General features: G+C 33.6%; 1 pseudogene across 1 annotated transcript; it reads left to right on the plus strand.

Moving 5' to 3' along the window:
• The first annotated feature begins 179 nt into the window (after nucleotides 1-179).
• LOC144373953 (axin interactor, dorsalization-associated protein-like) lies at nucleotides 180-20,505 on the plus strand (annotated as a pseudogene). Its single transcript, XR_013433501.1, has 6 exons — nucleotides 180-268; nucleotides 535-641; nucleotides 15,634-15,756; nucleotides 17,509-17,631; nucleotides 18,447-18,563; nucleotides 18,698-20,505. The product of XR_013433501.1 is annotated as an axin interactor, dorsalization-associated protein-like (transcript).
• Nucleotides 20,506-22,277: the final 1,772 nt, after the last annotated feature.

Genomic DNA, 22,277 nt, shown 5'->3' on the forward strand with positions numbered 1-22,277 from the left:
TTTTGCTATGACATTCAGTAGTCAATTGCAGAGTCTTGAAATGATAGTGAAGCTCGGAATTTAAAATACATATATTAATGTGTGGTTAATACACTATAAAATATGATTAAAAGTATCAATTTAAGATATAACATATAAGACTAACTAATATATAAGTCTAAGATTATGATATAAGTCTAATGTTGGTCTATGTATTTTTTCTAGTCCTAAAGAATATTCTCACATATAATAAAGAATTTCCATTTGATGTTCAGCCTGTCCCATTAAGGTAAATAAATAAGCATCCATATTTTATCTTCTGATTTTATTATCTATTTTATGCCTGTTTTTCAAATATTTCTGTATTTTTTCCCTATCAAATTTGGTATTGGTGATATGGCTGATACCATTGGTAGCAATGAGATGATTGACATTGACATTTATATCAACATTAACCTAATAATCAGCATCTTATCTGGGAAGTTAGTGGCTATGAGGGTTAGCTGGTGTATTAAGTGGAGTAGCTCACTAATTTTTCTGTCCTTTTTTATATAGGAGAATTTCAGCCCCTGGTGAGGAAGAGCATTTGGAATTTGAAGAAGATGAAGAAGAAGGTGGTGCTGGAGCAGGGTCTCCTGATTCTTTTCCTGCTAGAGTGCCTGGTGGGTACAAAAAAATGTACATTATATAATTCAAGGTCAGGTGTTTGGAACTTACTTTTGTACTTGTTAGTGGTGGGTAAAACATCTCCAGGTTTTCCAATCTTAAGCAAATTATCATGGCCATTCTGATAGCAGTAGCTAATGGTTTATTGTGAAAGTATCTTACTATTTTTGTCAGGGATCCTCAAAACATCCCGTGTTTAGTGATTGGCTAGGAAGACCCACAGGACTCAGCATATAGCTGTACTCACAGTTGTATTCTGAGTCATTACAACAAGAAAACACAAGAACAAAATCAGCAAAGGGTAAAAGCACACAGGCAAATTCCAGAGGAAACCAAACTTCTAAGAGTCCTCTCCCAGCAGAGTCAAATATGTACTTGATTCTCTCAACATTATTTCACACCTGTAAAATGAAAAATATTGTCTATTGGGGAAACACTGTAGAGATTCAGTGCACAAGACACTTATTGGGGTTAGCATGAACCAAAACTACAGACTCCAGGAAGAAAGCAAGTGTTCAGCACAAACCATATTGTTTGCATGGACGGTTTAGGCACAGTGATCTTCTTAACAGGGCATGATGGGAATCCTGCTGAATTCCAGGTTCCCAGATGCTAGCCATGGACCAACATTGTAAGTAGGCTTTCTAGAGTAACTGTTTGCTATGTTAATTCTTTTCTTTATATATCTAGCTGTTCTTTAAATAATCATATATGATTGTGAAACCTGGACCTGGAGGAACAGATATTATACAGTTGCCCTTAACAGGGAAATAAAGAATACATAGCAAGTTCTTTTTATTTGTGGAAGATCTTGACAAGGTTGTAAAATACCCTAGTCAAGCACCCTGAGTGAATTTTTTGCCTCTTCCACTTCTATAATTTCTTCTGTTCTTATACAGTGCACAGTTTTTACTTCTGATGAACTAGTTCACTTTTTGGAAGTGTGGAAATAACACTGTACTATTGTGATGCATTTTTTATGCTTTATGGTAGAATTAAATATAATATACATATCATCCAGAAAACTTCATAATTAAAGTCATATTCCAGTAATTTAAATACTCTTTGGTAGAAGACGTTTGAAATATAAACAGTATAGGCTTAGACAAACAAGATACCTGCGCTTTTAAGTCTAACATCTGCCAATCAGTAGTTAAGTGACTGTACTTTTTTCTTTATAAAAGGAGATGTTGACAATGCCTAATTCATAGGGTTACAATGAAAATTAAGGCACCACATACAAAGCATTTGGCATGATACTTTTCATTTGCTGGGGTAGTGGTGGCTACTGTATTTTCATTATCACTTCTAAATGGTGCTAACAGTCCTACACCATAGGGTTATTGGAAAAATTACAGTCACTATAAAATGTTATTGTTAGTGTTTCTTTGATACAAGGTAATTATTTCCAATCTGCTTGTCCTTATGAAGAAAGAGCTATATTTTACTTGTCATATTTGTAGGAAATTTCAAAATTGCTGAGATGATGAGGTAAATAAATTTGCTAAAATTTTTCTGTATTTTTTATTTCCTTTTCAAACCACATGCTGTACTTGAAATAGATTCCAGTTCTATAAGTTTCTGGTTTGATTATTTGTTCACTAGCTATACTTCTGTAGCAAACAAGATCCTTGAAGCAGATGATGTAAGTCATGAAATGGACAGATTAAGGACTTTATGGGTTTCAGGTTGCTGAGTTGAAAAGAAACTCTGTAAATTAAGTCTATTTGCTATGAAAGATTAAGCCCAAAGTAATTAGATTTTTGTATTCTGATATAGCATTTTGGTATTTTATTTCAGAGATACAGAAAGCTCACTAAACCTTTCTATTCCCTGAATTATTTTCCTCAAAGTAAGAAAGAGTACATATAGTTCAATTGGCTATATTTGATTTTCGATCATATTTTCCAAGGCCTGTGTCATTATAAAATTAAAAATGTCATTGAAGGACAATTTGACCTTTAACTTAATTGTAGAATGGGGAAAATTGTTATACTGTGGACATCGAAGATTTCATTCATGATAAGGCTGTTGTGTCTATATTATCATGGCAGGGTGCTCCTAAGAATTATAACATTTTTATTATCTTTATTTTATGTAATTTATATAATTGTAAGTTTGTTGTATTTTTTTTTTTTTTTTGGTACTGAGGATTTAACACAGGGGTACTTTACCAGTGAGCCACATCCTCAGCCCTTTTTATTTTTCATTTTGAGACAGGATTTCACTTAGTTGCTGAGGGCCTCACTGAGTTGCTGAGATTAGTCTTAAACTTTGGATCCTCCTGCCTCAGCCTCCCAAGTCACATGGATTACAGGCTTGTGCCATAGCATCTAGCTTATTATGATCTTTTGAAAAAATATTGATTAAGGTGTCCCTTACATATATAAAAGGCATCTTTTTTTAGTGTGCAGCTTTATGAGTTTTGACAAACACACATGCTAAACACTACTACTGTTAAGCTAATGAGATGAAGTATAATATATGACTGTGGTATGACCAAGAGTAGTTTATTCCCATTTAAAATTAAAAATGAATTTTTATCCAACCTTTCTTGAAAAGAATAAAAAATTGTTAAACCTTTCTTTGACATTAATATCATTTTCAAAGCCTTCAATTCTCATAAGACAAACAGTAACTTTTGTGTACTGCTTTAAACACTAACTGGCTTAAGTACAAATAGAAGTTTAATTTTCTTAAGGTAATCTCAGTAGATTTCATTTAAATAGAGGATATAAATTTATAACCTATTATTTATTACCTGAAAACTTATTTATCATGTTGAATATTAAAGCTTCTAAATGATAAACCAAAGTAATACAAATAAAAAAATAGCTGATCAGGATTATATGCTTATAATCCTAGCTACTTAAGAAATTGAGGCAGGAGGATTGCAAATATGAGGCCAGTGGGGGCAACTTAGAGAGACTTTGTCTCAAAATAGAAAGAACTAGGGATGTAGCTCAGTGGTAGGGTGCTTGCCTCACCTGTGTGAAGCCCTACATTTGTTTCCTAGTACCACATGCACAAATAGCCATGACACAATTTTAGACAAAATTTAAAAAAACATTTCTGAGTGACCTAAACATAAGCCTAGCAATCTCAAAATTATTCTAGATTTGTATTGGTTATTCATCTTTTATATAGTCTTAGATATGTACAAAAACTGTTTTTTGAAACTCAAAATGAAGAGTGAATCTTACTTCTTTAATATCAAGCCTGTACTTGTTTCTTTCCTGCATAAATATTCAATTCTGAGTTGAACTTGAGAGTTAAGCAAATATGGATTTCATTTTCAGCTAAAGTGCAGTGTTTTTCTTACTCATGCATATAGGAAGTTGAAAACTGCAACAAAATATTCATTGCTGTTCCATGAATATTAGGGCATCCTTATTTCACAGAATTTCAGAATATATTTAGGGTTAAGCAGTAAATACCACCAAAGTGTGCAGTTAAACTCTGGCTCTCTGTGCACTTCCTTTCTCTCAAAGTCTCAAATTCTCAGACTGAGCCGAACAGTCACAGCCAGAGTCCCTCATCCAGTCATGTACTTATATTGAAAGGAAAGGAAAATACCATTCAATGTTATCTGGAAGTTCTCCTAGCTATTTTTCAATAGTTTTAAGGCTTGTTAATATTCTATTACTCTCAAGCAGTTTTGGAAACATTTTAAGATTTCTTTTTTATAATTTCTCTTGTTTGTTTGTAGTACTGGGGATTGAAGTCTGGGGTGCTCTACCACATAGCTACATCCCCAGCTCTTTGACTTATTTTTTTTTTTATTTTGAAACAGGGTTTTGCTAAGTTGCCCAGGCTGGCCTCTCCTGCCTTAACTTGCCAAGTTCCTGGGATTACAGGCATGCACTACTAAGTCTGGCTAAGTTTTTTTTTAATCCATGAATCTTGTCACTTGAAGTCAAAAGGTTTTCTCCAGAGCTTTGCAGAAATTGATTTATAGGAAATGTCTATTGAGTATGCTCTTCATCAAGGCTCTAAGCAACATCTGGCCTGCTTTGTCTTGAAAGTCCTCTGGCCACTCAAATTTTTAACCCAACACCTGTAGTAACTCTTCCTTGCATGCTAAATGGCATCTGTGTATGAAGCATATACCCACTGATTCATCTTAGGTTTTCTGAGAGTATTTATTATTTTTTTCCAGATATGATGGTTACACTTAAGAATTCAGCCATTATCCAAATCACATATTTCTGAACACAGAAATATACATATTTCTAGTACCAATCAATAAAGAAAATAAAAACAAGAATATATTCATATAACATATATACAAACAACTTTAATCAGGTATAATTTTTCACAGACCTAGAAATATTATTATTTGAATGCTAAAGACCCCTAAGATTTTTATCAAACTTTTAATATAATTTCAAAGTGAACAAACTTCTTATGATTTTACTCTTTATCTTGAAAGGTTGGACCAGTTTCTCAACTACTAATCAGTTACCAACCAAAAGAAATTGTGCATGTGTTTTCATATTTTCACACAATTTGTATGTGTGTACAAATTGCAGATGTGCAGTACAAATTGCAAAATTTTTCTCTTGCTAGATTTTTAAGACCCATTTCATGTTTTGTGCCATTTACAAAATGTTATGACCAAATAATGATTTGATAATACCATTATTTTAAATTATGTTAAAATTATCCCAAAATAATAGAAAATATTATTTTATATATATCATTTTTATTGGATTCTAAAATTACAAAGAAATGTGCACTTAAAAAATGTGTGTGACAGACTTTGAATTGGTAGTATCAAACATCTGAATTTAATTACAAGTATGATAAATCTAAAACAAAGAAGACATAAATATATAATCACACACATATGATAATGCTTAGTTTACATTTTAGATATCAGGTTCATCTCTGTCCTAAAAGTATGGACAACAAATTTTGTACTCCTTATTCATGACATTTAATTTACCAAGCACCAAGGCAAAATGAAGACTGACTCACCTCTTATTGAAGTAAATGCCTGTGACAAACATTTGTACAATATCATGTAAAAAGCAAATTCAAATCAGTGTTTTAAAAAATATAATCTTTGGTAATTTTCCTCTTTTAATGTTCTGACCTAGACAATGATGTACTATTTTGGAACAAAGACTGTCATGCCATTTCCAATTTTGGACTAGAAATTGTCCTTATAGTATGATATGAGATATAAACAATAGAAATTTTTAAAAAGCAAAAATAAAAAAGTTGAAAGAAAAGAATGACTTCCTCTTCTGCATGTGAGGACAGGGTCTTAAGGATCCCATTGACCTTCATATCCATGTCACTCCAGACTCATCCTCAGGCTGGTGGTCCTTTCATTGTCTGATTCTCCATGATCTCTATGGCCATCCTACTTGATACTTAGACCTTCATTTTTCTCAGCATCCTCTTGGAACAAAGAAGTTATGGGCTGGGGGTGGGGGGCTTCAGATGTTCTCCCATTGTTTTTCTGTACCTGTTGCAGGTAGAGTGGTGCTTCATTGCTTGGTCTGTGTCAGTGCTGTGGGGTGCCCAGCAGAGGCAGAGGCCTTACTTGCACAATTCCCTTTCCTCTCCACAGTGGCAGTGGCTAGGTCAGACGCTTTTATGCTAACATTCTTGGCTAGGTCAGACGCTTTTACACAGTTTTTAAACATTCTTGAGGGAACTTGTCTATGTTTAACAAACAGCCATTTGGGGGATCCATAGCTACCTTCACAAATTGTTTTCCACAGATGAAGCACAATGAAATAGAACAACTTGAGTTTTTACCCAAGTACCACCTGTTAATAAACAGTTTCCATCAACAAGATGGACTTTTTGGTATCCCCTATTACAGTAGTGTGGTAAAATGGTTCCAAACCTTCTAATTCATTGTCATTACTTTATCAGAGTTGTCTTTAGGTTTAGGCTTAGAATCTTCCTCTCGCAGAAAATCACACTGAATTGAGTAATTCCTTCCAACTCTTTTTGACACCAGTGAGAGCATGCTTGCTCTGGTTGGTGCATAAGAGGTGGTTGGGGGCAGATAAGTCAGAAAAATACATGCTTTCTGTGTTCAGTACAACTTGGGGCTCACCAGCTACCAATGGCTTCCTTTGTCTTGCAGTAAAAACTGAAAGTGGAATTAACCAAATGAACACAGTCCTGCTGCTCACTGCTATATGAGTGTTAAAGACCTATCATATTGCTATCTGGGCTGCTCAGTCTCTGTCCATTCCTGTGAATGTGCATTGCCCAGTGTACAAAGTTCAAATCTTACTCTTTTTTAATCACTCCCTTACTTGGAGTTCTTAGTGACAGCTCAATAACATCCATGGGATGTTATTGAAAACTTGGTTTGGACAGCTGTAGCCATTTAGAGTTTTCCATATTTAAAAGTATGAGGCATAAATAGTGGCCTCACAAAAATGTCTATATTCTAATCCTGGGAACCTGTGACTGTTATGTTTACATGGCAAAAGGAACTTTGCAGAAGCTTGAGATGGGGAGGTTCTCCTGCAGTTCTTTTTAAGGCTTTAGGGACAATTAAAATAAAGATGTTAAAATGAGACATGATGGTTAAAAGCATGGACTCTGTAGCCAAACTTCTGTGTGATTATGGATAATTTGTTTTTCTATGCCTCACTTTTCACCTCTGAAAAATAGAACTAAACTATTGTTGTGAGGATTAGATGAGAGGATTAGGATAGTATGTGGCACATCACAAATACTCACAAGTGTTAGCTATTTCTTATTTACATAGCAATTCCATGTGGAAGAACATTTCTTCTGATCTTTGCTCTAGATCTGAGAGCAGATGATCTAGCTGGAATAGCACAGTTTACACTGGATTGTGTGTAGTGATTTCTTTCTTATCCTTGTTAGTCTTCGAATTTTATGAATGTAGTTGACTTGTTCTCATATTACACTATGTAATTGGATATGTTAATTCTTCACTTAGAAATCTTCCTTTTAATGCATTGGCTCAATTTACAACTATCATGGTTTTATCTTTGATGCAAAAACATGCATATAGATGGTATGGTATTATTTTAGCATTTGATCTTCTTTTATGTTTATTATTTCTTCACTCATTGATATAGATTCTCTAGCCATTTGTTTACTAGAGCATGATAACCTCTAGAACTGGAAATTCAGTCATTCATTCAATAAAATATTTCTTCAACAAAGATCTGTTTATTCCTTGTGCATACTACAAAAGGAACAGTTCCCACACCTTTCAGGATGCTTATTGTGTAGTCAGCAAGACAGAGCCAAAAGCACATGATTATGATTAGAGATGTGCACCAATGTCATAGGTTGGCAAAAAAGAAGGGCTGAGGGAGTTCAATAAATCTAGCCAGATTTAGGACTCACTGAGTATGTAGGAGTTGACCATGCAGAGAGAGAGAGCACATCATAGACCATTCTGAAACACCTTAAATAGGCACCTTTCTATGTAATCTATGATCTTAATTACACTCAGCTTCCTTCATCATGGAACACAATGTTTGACATTCTACCTTGAATTAAACAAGAAATTCAGACTTGAAATCACTGCCTCCATATTAAATTATTCGAAGCATAATGATTACATTAAACCTTACTGTGTAGTCTCAGGCAAAAAGATTGTTGGTAAGGAATGTAGCATCAGCCCTACCATTTCAACTGAAAGACCTAGATGATGACAGGTTATAAAATTGACTCACCCCAAAGTAACAACAAGTTTAATATCAACTTGGAAAAAAATAATCTTAACATCAAAAAGACTTTGAAAGTTGTAAAGCAATCATCTTTTGAATGTCAAAAAAGGTAGTAAAGAGGTAATACATAAAAGAAGTAACATTCTTGGGGGTTTTGGGGGGTGGGGTGGGGTGGGTTCTTTTTTTGTCTTTTTTAGAACTGGGGTTTGAATCCAGTATTTTGCAAATGCAAGGCAGACACTTTGCCACTGAGCTACATCCCAACCCAACATTCTTAATATATAAAGAAAAATTTTAATTGTAATAACCAAAGCAGAATACATGAGAGGAACAGACAATATGAGCGAGCGCACGAGCGTGCACACACACACACACACACACACACACACACACATTTAAAAAACATCCGTTAAACATAAAAAGATACTCAACTTTATTTTTAATAAAAAACAGAAATTAAAGCTACTGTTGGTGAGTCTTAGGGGAAATAGGTACTTATTAATCACTGGTGGGAACAGAAAAATGGTGAGGTTCCTTTGGAGGGGAATTGAGCATTCTCTAACAACATATAAGTACATATTTTTTCCTTAGCAATCCCATTCCTGAGAATTTACTCTGAAGATGCACCCCCAAAATACAGGAAAAAGAGGAGGAAACATTTGCATATACACAAGATTCTCTGTTTAGGTGTTTTTTATAATGATAAAAAGTTAGAAATAAAGTAACTGCCATATGAAGATTGACTGAATAAACATAGGATGCTGTAGAAAATAATTCAGAAAATCTCCATGAACTAATGAGTGATTTTTCAAATTATTGTTAGCAGAATTTATCAAGGTAGTTCACATTAGCAGATTAAGGGGAAAGATTTCATAAAGTTGTCAACAATGCAGAAAAAGTTTTCAGTTAAGTTTGAAATACAGCCTTGATTTTAAACAATTCTTGTCAAAGAACAGAAAAACATCCTTAACCTGATAAAACATGGCTACATGACATTTACAGCCCAAAATCGTTTAATCATGAATTTGAACAAAACAAGAGTGTCTATTACTTCTTTTCATCAGCATTGTTTTGGAAGCTCTAGCTACTGCACTAGGACAAGAAAATGAAATATAAAAGGGGGGATGTTCTTTATTTGCACATTTATGAATATATAGAGAATATATGCAAAAAAACTATTCATAACTCATTAATAAGATAATGTGGTTCCTGGATAGAAAATCTGTACAGACAAATCAATTTTATCTCAAACAAGTAATAGTTGCTTAGAAAATGAACTATTATAATATTTATAGTAGTATTAAATAATATCAAGGACCTTATTATAAATTCAACAAAAGAAATATAAGAATTTTATGTAGAAAATAAACCTTTATTGAAAGAAATAAAAGAATATCAAAAAGAAAATGGAAACTGGAGCAATCTTGAAATTAGGGAAAAAGATGGAAGAGTGACTTAATAATTGTTATGGATGGTGAGATGTTGAATTGTACATTCTCTTTTACTTTTTTCATTTCTCTCAATTGAATTGTTTATGAGAATGCATTTTAGAAAAACAGTGAAGTCATTATTCTTTTTTTCATTTGTTCATTAGATTCATTTGGACTAATTATAAATGCATGGGATATAATTTGCTTCAATTCAGTCCCTTCACCCTCCCCATGCTCCCTCCCACTGTTCCCTTTCATCTACTTTACTGATCTATTTATTTACATTTTTTAAAATTAGTATGTTATAGATGTTCAAAATGATGAGTTTCATTGTAGTATATTCACATATGTGCATTGAAAAGTTAATTTGGTTTCATTCCACAGTTTTTCCCTACCCACTCCCCATTCCCTTTTTTTTCTTTTATTGATTTTATTTTTTTTTAAATACACGACAATGGAGTGTATTACAATTCTTATTACACATATAGAGCACATTTTTTTATCTTTGTATAAAGTATGTTCATGCCAATTCACGTTATACATATACTTTTTTTTTTGCATTACAATTCTTATTACACATATATACCACAATTTTTCATATCTCTGTTTGTATATAAAGTAGGTTGACATCCAATATGTGTCTTCAGACATGTACTTTGGATAATGATGTCCATCACATTCATTCCACATTCATTAGGAGGCTAATCCCCTGCCTCCTCCCTTTCCCTCACTCCCCTCTTCCCTATCTAAAATCCATCTATTCATCCCATTTTCCTCTTCCCTACCCTATTATGAGTCAGCCTCCTTATATCAGAGAAAACATTTGGCATTTGTTTTTTGGGGATTGACTAACTTCACTTAGCGTTATCTTCTCCAATGCCATCCATTTACCTGCAAATGCCATAATTTTATTCTCTTTAAAAAACGTTCATAGTGTATATATGCCACATTTTTAAAAATCCATTCATCCACTGAAGGGCATGTAGGTTGGCTCCACAGTTTAGCTATTGTGAATTGTGCTGCTATAAACATTGATGTGGCTGTGTCCCTGTAGTATGTTGTTTTTAAGTCCTTTGGGTATAGTCCAAGGAGAGGAATAGCTTGGTCAAATGGTGGTTCCATTCCCAGATTTCCAAGGAATCTCCATACTGCTTTCCAGATTGGCTGCACCAATTTGCAGTCCCACCAGCAATGTATGAGTGTACCTTTTTCCCCACATCCTCTCCAATACTTATTGTTGTTTGTCTTCATAATAGCTGCCATTCTGACTGGAGTTGTATCTTAGTTTTGATTTGCATTTCTCTGATTGCTAGAGATGTTGAAATTTTTTTCATATATTTGTTGATTGATTGTATATCCTCTTCTGAGAAGTGTTTGTTCAAGTCCTTGGCCCATTTTTTGATTGGGTTACTTGTTTTTTCAGTGCTTAGCTTTTTGAGTTCTTTATATACCCTAGAGATTAGTGCTCTATCTGATGTGTGAGGGGTAAAAATTTTCTCCCAGATGTAGGCTCTCTGTTCACCTCACGGATTATTTTCTTTTGCTGAGAAAAAAAACTTTTTAGTTTGAATCCATCCCATTTATTGATTCCTGGTTTTAATTCTTGTGCCATAGGAGTCTTATTAAGGAAGTTGGGGCCTAACCCACATGATGAAGATTAGGGCCTACTTTTTTCTTCTGTTAGACGAAGAGTCTCTGGCTTAATTTTTAGGTCCTTGATCCATTTTGAGTTAAGTTTTGTGCATGGTGAGATTTATGAGTTTAATTCCATTTTGTTGCATATGGATTTCCAGTTTTCCCAGCACCATTTGTTGAAAATGCTATCTTTTCTCCAGTGCATGTTTTTGGCACCTTAGTCTAAAATAAGATGATTGTAATTTTGTGGGTTAGTCTCTGTGTCCTCTATTCTGTACCATTGGTCTACCAGTCTGTTTTAGTGCCAAAACCAAGCTGTTTTTGTTACTATTGCTCTGTAGTATAGTTTAGGGTCTCATATAGCGATACTCCCTGCTTCACTCTTCCTGCTAAGGATTTCTTTAGCTATTCTTGGTCTCTTATTTATCCAGATGAATTTCATGATTGCCTTTTCTATTTCTATGAGGAATGCCATTGAGATTTTGATTGGAATTGCATTAAATCTATATAGTGCTTTTGGTAGTTTGGTCATTTTGATAATATTAATTCTGCCTATCCAAGAGCAAGGTAGATCTTTCCAGAAATAGTAAATGAATTCAGCAAAGGAGCAGGATATAAATCAACACCCATAAATCAAAGGCATTTCTGTATATCAGTGACAAAGCCTCTGAGAAGGAAATGAGGAAAACTACTCCATTCACAATAACCTCAAAAAAATGATACTTGAGAATCAATTAAAGAAGTCAAAGATCTATACAATAAAAACTACAGAACCCTAAGAGAGAAATCAAAGAAGATCTTAAAAGATGGAAAAATCTACACATTCCCTTCTTAAAAGGAGAAAGGGAGGAGGAGGGAGGGAGAGGGGGAAGTTGGGCAGGGTCAGATCAGAATATGATAACCCAAAGGGTGGGGTTTGGCCTGCTGAGAACTTCTAACTGAAGGAGATTGGAATCTCAAAAGCAAGCTCAGCAGCAAAGCCTTTGCTCTCCTCCTGCCCTCCTGTCCGTTCACCCTTCTCTCCCAAAGCCAGTCATAAAACCTAGAAAGTGCTCGCTCTCTCTCTCTCTCTCTCTCTCTCTCTCTCTCTCTCTTTCTCTCTCCCTCTCTCTCTCTCCCTCTCTCTTTCCTTCCTTCCCTGCTATTCCCTTCCTGTCCCCCTACCCTCCCTTCCCCCCTCTCTTAAAAACCCTCATTCCAGACAGGACCTGCCTTAGGTCCAGAAGGAAAGAAGGCTATACAGAGAGGCCAAGAAGAATCTGACCAGACAGGGCTTGCTGGGACCCTGGCAGCCTTTTACCATTAGCTCACACCCCCTTTTCCAGTCATTTCTACATGGCCATCCATTCTTCAGGGAACATAAACATAAAAACAGGAGTTTTCCCTGGATCTCTAGGTCTTTATTTCTGAAGGCTTTTAGGTCAAATAAAATTCTATTAAATAATTGTAATGATTTTTAAAATGTAAAGATATATACTAGTTCATAAATTAGAAGAAGCAGTTTATAAAGATAGACTCTTTCTGAAACTCATCTGAATTTTTATTGCAGCTATAGAATGAAGATACTGTATTAGTGGTAAGAGGATAAACAGTCCGGTAAGACAGAATAGAAAACTCAGAAAGTGATTGCCACATGATTTATGATTGAAGTGGGACTGCAGATCAGTGGTGGAAAATGTCAGTCTTTTTAATGAGTAGTGCTGAGACAATTGAGTATTTATGTGAAATTGAATGAAATTAAAGCCCCTACTATACACTGTAGTCAATAATTCTGTGTGACATATGGAATTAAGTGTGAATGGCAAAACAATAAAATGCTTTCAAGATAATACCTTTATGATTTTGGAGTGGGGTAAATTGTCTTAAATATGACATAAAAAGCACTGATAGTAAAGGAAGATATTAAGAAATTTGATATTACTAGCAGTAAGTATTTACCATAATCAGAAGACACCATGGCAGAGAAAAGTCATTCTTAACATTCAAAACTAATACTTGGTGTTAGAAGTTAGCAATGGTTGCTATCTTTTGGAAGAGTGAATTGGATATGGTGGGGGGAAGGACACTCCCAGGAGGCTGATCATATCTTTCCTAGATCTGATACTAGTTATACAGGTGTATTCACTTTGTGGAAGTTCAGAAAACTGTACTAACAATTTGTACATTTTAAAATGTATATGCTCTACTTCAACAAAAAGTCTTTATAAAGGAAAAGTACTAAGAAGCTATTTGTAAAACATTTGTCCAGCAAAATAATAGAGACCTCCTACAGCTCAATAAGATAGATATCTCAATAAAAAATCGAGCAAAATAATTGAACACACTTCAGAAAAGAGGAAATCATATATTTGATTTATTCTAAAAGGTGCTCAACCTTATTAATCTTCAGAGGAATGCAAATTCAAATGATTGATTTCTTTATACCAAAATTGGCTAACATGAAGAATCTGAGAAAACAGTACCTAGTGAGGATGTGGAGCAATGGGAACACTACTGCACTTGGGCTAGGAATAAAAATTGGCACAACCACCTTGGGAAATGGATTGTCATTACATAGTAGGTATGGAGGTAACATGCCAGGTGACTTAGTGATTCCTCTGTTTCAGAAATGGGTGCTTATGGGAACCAGAAGATGTTCAGAAGAGTATTTATTATAGCCTTGTTAACTATATCCAAACACTTGAAGTAATTCAAATGTCTATCAACACAAGAATGTGTACATAAACTGTAGCATATTTATACAGCCATGTACTACATAATAGAATGAACTTTTCTGCAGAAAAATTCATATATGATATACATACATGTGAATATGTATGTATATAAATATAAATGTATACATATTCACATTTTTCATAAAATTTCAGAGGTGTTTTTTAACTCTCTGAAGTTCATCCCAGATGTCCAGGTACAAGCCCCTCTTCTAAAAGTACCCTCATTTGTCAATCAAAGAAGATGCATAAAAGGTATTATGTATATATTTAATGATATCAGCCTGAGCCCATTTAGGTTTGTTAATGCAACAGTGGACTGCAGCCTCCAGGCCTTCCCATTATTGCATTTGTCTGTATTGTCTTCATATTTGTTTAAATTAGAAAGTAATACATTTTTAACAGCACTGTTGAGGTATAATTTGCATTTCATAACATTTCCCTTCTGTAAGTATAAAATTCATCGATTTTTGACACCTCTATAGAGTTTTGCATCTGTCATCACTATACAAGTTCAGAACATTCCCATCACCTCCCAAAATTTTCTCAAGCCACATTTGCCATCAATCAAATGTGTATTTTCAAATGTAGTGTGTTTATTGCTTCATGTATTTCAAATAACTCATCATTAAAAGTAGCATAACACATTGTTGAATAGAAACTTGAAAAACATCAACAAAAATCTTTTGTTAAGTGTATTTTGAGGTTCTGTATACATACTTGATTAAAATCAGCTTATTTGCATCTGTTCTCTATTGCTAGTTTCAAAAAAGGGAACATACTGAACAGTTGATTTCTTCCTTCATATGTCCTTGGTGGGTGAATGTTGTCATGTTGTTCTGGGTAGGTTTTTAGTTTTAAAAATTTTAGTTGGTTTTGGGGAAAATGTTCAGTTATACAAATGGCCATTTTATATGGCAGTCTCTATAGTACTAATTTCTGAGAGAATAACTCATACAAAATAGAATGAAGAATAGAAGTTAGACTATATAGTTAAATTAAAACATAAATATCAAATTGTAAATTATTTTCTTTATTAGGAGTAACTAAAGAGAAGAATGTATTGATCAACTCTGATATTAAATGTCTCAGACTTTAGAACAGTATAACAAGTATTTTAAAAGCTTTTCTCGTCTTTGTTCTACCACTTCATATTAAGATGCTGAGTATAATATAGAAGTACATATGGAATATAAATATTATGTGAGCATATTATACAATTATGTATAATTGGGCTTCCTCAAGTAATCTTTTTAACATACTTTTATTATACATACTATATACTATTATTATAGAAATGATTATTTCTGCTTAAAGGTGATTTATGGTTGGGAAATGCAGATATATTATGTGTAAAATTAAATATTTTTCTAAAAAAGTATAACATCAGATGTTCATGAATTTCAGAAATAAAAATACATAATGCCTAGCTAGTTCCTAAGAGGTAGGCTATATCTTCTGTTTGTCAAAGTATTTACTCTGAATTGTTGGTGGAGCTAACTTTTACTGAGGTTTCTCTGTTGCCAGGTACTTTATTACCAAGGTTGCCATCAGAACCGGGAATGACATTACTCACTATCAGGATTGAGAAAATTGGTCTGAAAGACACTGGACAGTGCATCGATCCCTATATTACAGTTAGTATAAAGGGTAAATAACTGGCAAATTGCATTATGTTTTTTCTCATATGGGACAAAGTTTTTGACAGGGGATGGTCTTGTATATGTGACAACTTACTTTAATGCATTCTATAATGAGGCAAAATCCTAGAAGAGATCATAACAGAACATAGTTCGAAAGACTTACAAAAAATATTTCCTACTTATACACTCACTTTTGCTTTTGAGTTTGTATAGATTTTTGCTCTTCAGATTCCATCTAATGTGCAGACTAAACATACACATTGTCCTTAACAGCAGCTACAGTCTTCAGGATATAGATTAACAATAGCACCCCTCACCTTCTCCTATCCAGTCTATATTCATTTCTCTCCACAAAGCCCCATTTCCTATTTTCCCATCTCTCCTGCTTCAGCCCCTTCTTCTTCCTGTGCTACTGAGGTATCTACTTAGGTGAATCCTACAGAGGCAGATGAAAATCAGGGGACAGGGAAGTAGGGTGCAACCATAACATCCATGCCCTGAAAGCAATCCCGTGGGATGATGATGTGATTAAGGAATAAATTATACCATTTTACAGAAATAACTATAGTTAGTACAAACGGCTTATTTTAATCTGTAGTTTTGCACCAAAGGAACAGATCGGTGCTGAAATTAAATGGAGGAACTTTTATCAATTGCAGAAATAAAGTCAGATCCATGGGTTCATTAGTGCTAATTAAAAGAAAAATATGACCACAAAGAAAAACATTTATTTAAAGAACATAATCCACAGCACTAATACTGGTACACTTTTAAATTCCGAGGTTACCAGTTATCAAATATATAGTGTACCGGAAAATATTTACATTGTTTGATAGGCCATTTATAAAACTGCATACTCATTGAGAAAGTATACTTAAAACACAAAAATATTTAATGATGTTGTAAATGTTAAATTACCTTTGCATATGTTATACTGAAATATTTTTATGTAAATATTTTTTTAATTATTAAATGTACTAAATTGTTTTTTGAGCTTTTTGAGACACATAAATGAATAACACATAAACACTGAGGAGTTATTAAATGAGTCCATGTTGAATTTGACTAAACTGAGATTTTTAAACCCGGAAAATTAAAACTATATATAACGTGCCATCTGGTTGTTGTAAATTCAGGGTATGTTGTAAACAGTATAACCAGAATTTAGATAATATATATGAAAAATTATTCATTAACCAAAGGGTTTTTGTTGGCTGTTCTCATCCATTTTTGGTTCTTAACAGGGAAATTATGATAAGGTTAGGTTTAAAGGCTTTTCTAAATAAGTCATATACTTGATCAAAGTTAGAAATTGGTGGCAGAGCTCCATTGTGGCAAATTATATACTCCAGATTTTTTTTGGCATAGAAATATATAGTGGGATATTCCCTATGGAAAAAAAAAAACATGTTTGTTCTTTTTACCACTTCACTATGAAGATCAAGTTTTGTCCACTTGGCCATGTAAAGGCTTCCTACCACTTCACTATGAAGATCAAGTTTTGTCCACTTGGGCCATGTAAAGGCTTCCTTGTCCCCTTCATGAGGTCTCCTATCCAGTCTATATTCATTTATCTCCACATACCCCATGAACTTTAACAACTCTCACATACTTGCTCACACCAAATAGGAATCTCTTAGCCTGAGAATCTCCTCTCAGCTCTTTCCATGCCTCTTTAGGAACTGTAACCTTTGCAGTTTCTATATTTTCCGTCTGTATATGTGAATGCTCATAAGCAGAAACTTAATTGTTTCTCCAGATCTGAATGACATAGATTTAACTCCTGTGCAAGATACTCCTGTGGCTTCAAGAAAAGAAGATACATATGTTCATTTTAATGTGGACATTGAGCTCCAGAAGCATATTGAAAAATTAACCAAAGGTTTGTAATTATCAGTTACTGACTTCTTAAGGACACAGTACTTATCTGGGTTTGTGTTCATAGTATACTTAACACAAGATCTTATGTCACATAGTTATGAATATTGACTTAAAGTCAAATCAAAAATTTTTTTTAAATATGAGAATTAGCAGTTGCATTATCTAGTTGTGTAATAAATGTGGTTAAATATTATTTGATAGGGAAGTTTTTCTCATAATACAGAGTTAAGGAAGCAGGTTCCCTAATAATTACCTTAAGTCCTTTTAGGAACCTAATGATTACTTTCTAACAGTTAAAGAATTATTTTTTTTTCTTTCAATAAGATGCATTGGGTAAAAAGATACTATAACTGGCAGTTAGTTTGTAAGAATATGGAAAGGACAATCTGGGCGTGGTTTCAGGAGGGAGAGAAATGATATAAGGTAGATTTTTTTTTAAAGGAACTCTTAAATTTCTATTCTATCTAATACAGGTGCTTATTGAAACCATTTCTATAGGTACTGCTGATACTTAAGTAACTTCTGTTTTTCTTGTGGTATTTAATATTTTATATTCTTTGGTAGTTTATGATTCTACCTGTGTACATAACTTACATTCTTGCTATACATTTTTGTTGTACTTTGTAGAATTAAATGATATGGAGAAATGTCACTCAGACATGCTAGTACCAGAGCTTGGAGTGACAGCCACAGTGAGTTATCAACAGTTGTGTCATCAGACTGTTTGACACATGTTACTTTGTAAAATCATAGGCTTCTGGTGACAAATAAGAAATGTGTGGTCTCTGGCTTATGTTGTTTGTTTTAATTCCTTAGGTGCAGCTATCTTCTTTGAATTCAAACACTACAAGCCTAAAAAAGGTTTACCAGCATCAAGTGTTTTGCTTTCATGGAGATGGATGAGATTAAACCTGGGCCAACTGTAATAGAACTGTAAGTGATATACATATAGGATTCATACTGTTCTAATGGTTACTAGTTCATGTTTCTTCTTAGTCCCTCTTATCGAGAATGTAACATTGGAGTAGATCAATCATCAAAGTATTTTAAATCTATTGTGGTTACAGATACAAGAAACCCACTGACTTTAAAAGAAATTGCAGTTATTGACCAAGAAACCACTTTATCTTCATCTACATCAAACTTTGCACAAGGAATGATTCTGACATGAGTAATGTGGAATTTCTGTGAATTTTACCACTCAGTAGAAACCATCATAGCTCTGTGTAGCATATTCATCCTTCAGGAGGCAGGAAGTGAACCATATCTATAGGCCAGTGAGTCCATTGCAAAGCTGTACCACAGAACTAAAGTCCAGCACCTCATTGTTATGACTCCTTTAGATACAGATTTATTGTAGATTTTGAAACTTGTTTTTACTTTTCTATTAATTGTGCAATTAATAGTCTGTTTCCTAATTTACCACTGTTCCTACCCTGCTTCCTGGAACAATATTGCTGTGGTAGGTATGCTCATCTTCAAACTTAATACAGCAATAAGAATGTGCTAGAGTTTACACATTTGCTCACTTTTGCTCCAATATGGTCTTTTGATTTGAATTAACTTCAAACTTTTGAATTGAAGTGGGTAGGATAGTACTAGATTGCTTTGAAAGGAAATTGGATCAGTTATGGTCTGTCTTTTAGGCTGTTCCTTAGAGCTGGCCTAAATTCACCCTCATCTGATAGTTCTACTTAGAAATAGTGTGCCTTGATCAGATCAATATCTTATATGGGAGTGTTCCCCAGATTGTAGCTGTGATTTTTTTCCAGATGACCAGATTGTTTTTCTGAAAGTGAGCATATTTTTAGTCATGTTGATTAGTTGTTCTATATCACATTGCTATTGTTTCTACGGTTAACATTAAATGATTCTAGGGTTAACATTAAAACTATCTCTCTCAGAATAATTACAAATTTTTGAGTGGGTTTACGTCGTCTAAATCATGTCATCTAAAAATAATTGAGTCAGATGCTAATGAGATACTGCAGGAACAACTGCTGTTTTTCTGACAACTGATTGTGAAACCTTAAAACCTGCATACCTTGTCTTTATAAAGTGATGAGTATGCAAAATTTGGAAAGATATTCTATTTTTTTAATATAGGTAGATACGACTGCCATTTATTTCCTATTTAGATATATTGACATTCATATGAAAATATGCAGGTTATTAGCCTATTATAATTTCACTATTTACATTACTTTTAACTTGATGAGACATAAATAAAACTGTCATAGTACACAAGGTGGATATTTGATACACAGAAAATAAAGATTTGTGAGGAGCTTTTTTTGTGGGTTACATCTAGAACCCATGTATTTTAATATTCACTATTTTAAATGAACAATGCATGAAGGGAATGCAATACTTGACCTATTTTTAAACTAGTGTAAACCCTAATCATACCATCAATTTGCTTTTTAAAATGAATAACAGTTATTTTAGCCCTTGCACTTCAAGAGATCTAGTCTTTAATTTTTCAGTTGTCTGTTAGGTCAGTTTTGTTTACTAGATGAATGTTAATAAAACTATATGAGCCTGAAAGAATTCTCAACCAAATTTAGTCTTTTCTTTCATCTGGATTGGGTTAATTTCACAAGTGCAAAAATAGTTCAGTATACAGTAGTTCTAGGAAATGAAGAATTTGCCTTAATAAAATGTTCACTCAACCGAAACTCTGAGTAGTCAAAATTTCCAGACTGTAAACTTCTCAAGAGAAGGGCCTCATCTTCTCCATGTCATGTAAACTTTCCAAGGTGCTTGGCAGCACTCTACTCTGTACCCTGTGGAGTGCTCAGTACCTTTTTGTTTGATGTTACTGATGTTTGATGTTGCTCCCTTAAAATCTACTATTAAAATGTAGCAAAACTGATACATTGTTCTGTTTTCTCATACTATAAAATATGTATATCAAAGTGATAATTTAAAAAAAACAAACTTTTTTTGGTTGTAGATGGACACAGTACCTTTATATTTATATGTGGTGCTGAGGATCAAACCCAGTGCCTCACATGCAACCCCAGCCCCTCAAAGTGATAATTTATATGAAGAAATATTTAGCATCCTTCACATAAGAATGCTTTTTTTTAACCTCGATTTATTTATGTGGTGCTGAGGATTAAACCCAAGGCCTTGCCTGTGCTAGGCAAGTACTCTACCACTGAGCCACAACCCCAGCTGCCACCAAAGAATGGGGTTATATGGAAAAAAAAGAGGATGCTTTATATGAATGTCTTTCATCAGCATTAAACAAACTTAAATTGAACATTGTCGTCAGCTTAGCTTTAATTCAGACCTGATTGACCAACCCCCCCCAAAAAAAGGTGATTTTATCTTGAAGCAGTTAACACAAAGCAATCTGTATCTCACAAATTAGTTGTTTAAATTTACTTTCTAGTGTGGGAGGGGATGAGTCACTGGACAATAATTACAACTATAGCAGTAATACTTTCAGGTTGAAACACTACTGCTTCACAAATTAAATGATTTTAGTAACTAAACTGAAACACAATTTGCTGGAGAGGACTTCTAAAACTTTTGAGATACAAAAGTATAATTGAATCAGGGGACAGTATTCTCTACACAACCTGTATATTGGCAGATACCTTGGGCTTTGCTACAGAAGTGGTACAATCAGATGGATGTAAGGAGAGGCAACTATAGGTGGGTTCAGAACTGCTCAGATAAACTACGTAGAATGCATTATAACTTACTAATAGAATAAATACAAAAAAGGCTTTAGAGGGAAAACTACTGTTGCTTTGAATAAAATAATAAATCTGCCTTTCCTTGAAAATCTATCTTCCTAGCTGACATCACCTTTATTTAAATGCTATTTTAAAATTAGAAGTTTTAGTAACTTCAGCATTGCCTTGTGTCCTGTAGAGGTTGAAAGATACATTCAAAATTGGTGTTTGTGACTTAAATTTTATTTTACATGGTTAAAAATGGCATAAGCTATTATATGGTTTTCCTCTTACACACACAGCTGCTGCTTCTAATATTAAATGGAGGTTATGTAGATTGAATTCTTCCTAAAGGACTCAAATTCTTTTTATTCTGAGTTATCTTCAGTAGTTTAGAGATTTTGTTTCACACTGAAGCTTTTGCCCCTATTTTGAGAATACTTAGGGGACATAAAAAGAACAATGATATGTTATGTTCTAGGTTTTAACAATCCTATTACTTTCTAGAATTTAAAAGAATGGAAGAATATGGTCTAGCAGTAAAAAAAAGTACTAGGCTTTTATAATTTTATTTAAATCTTAAACCTCTTAAAATGTACTGTTAAAATTGCCGTAATTAATATTACAGTTCTGGAGAGCTAGTTCTTAGAAACATTGTTTTAAAGACAGTAATTACAGATTCAGGATTTGCTTTAACTGATTTTTAAATAAAATATATTTGAGTATCTATCAAAAAAAGAATTTAATTCAGCCCATATTTGCTGATTATAGACATTATAAGTTTATGAGTTTCATTCATTCTTAGAGGATTATACTTTTCTAATTTTTTTATCATATTCCTTGAAAATCAGTGGCAAGGTATGGGAAAGAGAAGAGTGTGTTGTGTACATTTTTAAAAAGAAATTTCCTTATTTTATAGACACAACATACCACCTTATATTTTACTGTTATAATGCAA

This window comes from Ictidomys tridecemlineatus, unplaced genomic scaffold (genome assembly GCF_052094955.1).
Source record: "Ictidomys tridecemlineatus isolate mIctTri1 unplaced genomic scaffold, mIctTri1.hap1 Scaffold_54, whole genome shotgun sequence".
NCBI classification, from domain to species: domain Eukaryota; kingdom Metazoa; phylum Chordata; class Mammalia; order Rodentia; family Sciuridae; genus Ictidomys; species Ictidomys tridecemlineatus.